Raw genomic sequence first — 686 nt, forward strand, 5'->3', positions numbered from 1 at the left:
TCTACGTGTAGCACACTGTTTCCTGGACAGGTGATATGCACATGTTGTGAGCGGTGCATGTAGCACTCTATATTCATGTGTTGCATGTGGTGTGCTGTGTGTGGCATGTGTGTGTCACGGTCGGTGTGCGGAGAGTGTGCTATTCGCGTGTTGCACGCACTGCGCAAAACACTCGTTATGCACATGTGGCATACGGTATGGTTAGGGTTAGGGTTAGGGTTGGAGATTAGGGTAAGGGTTAATGGTTAGGGGTTTGGGTTATGGCTTAGGGTCAGGGTCAGGATCGGGGTCGGCTTTGGGGTTTGGGTTAGGTATAGGGTTAGGATTAGGGTTAGGGGTGGGTGGGTTGGGGTTTGGGTTTAGGGTTAGGTGTTAGCGTTAGGGTTAGGGTTTCGGATTAGGGTTAGGGTTAGTGGTGGGATTTTCGGATTGGGGTTGGTGTTAGGGTTAGCGTTAGAAGTTAGGGTTAGCGGTTAGGGTTAGGGTTAGAGTATTGGGTTAGGCTGAGGGTTAGGGTTTGAGGTTGAAGTTAGGGTTAGGGTAGGGTAGGGTTGGTATTAGGGTTAGGGTTAGGGTAAGGGTAAGGGTAAGGGTAGGTTTAGGGCTAGGGTTACAGTTATGTTTGGGGGATAGGGTTGGGGTTGGGGTAGTCTTAGGTTTAGGTTTACACCTTAGGGTTAAGGTAG

This window comes from Eulemur rufifrons, unplaced genomic scaffold (assembly GCF_041146395.1).
Source record: "Eulemur rufifrons isolate Redbay unplaced genomic scaffold, OSU_ERuf_1 scaffold_97, whole genome shotgun sequence".
NCBI classification, from domain to species: Eukaryota; Metazoa; Chordata; class Mammalia; order Primates; family Lemuridae; genus Eulemur; species Eulemur rufifrons.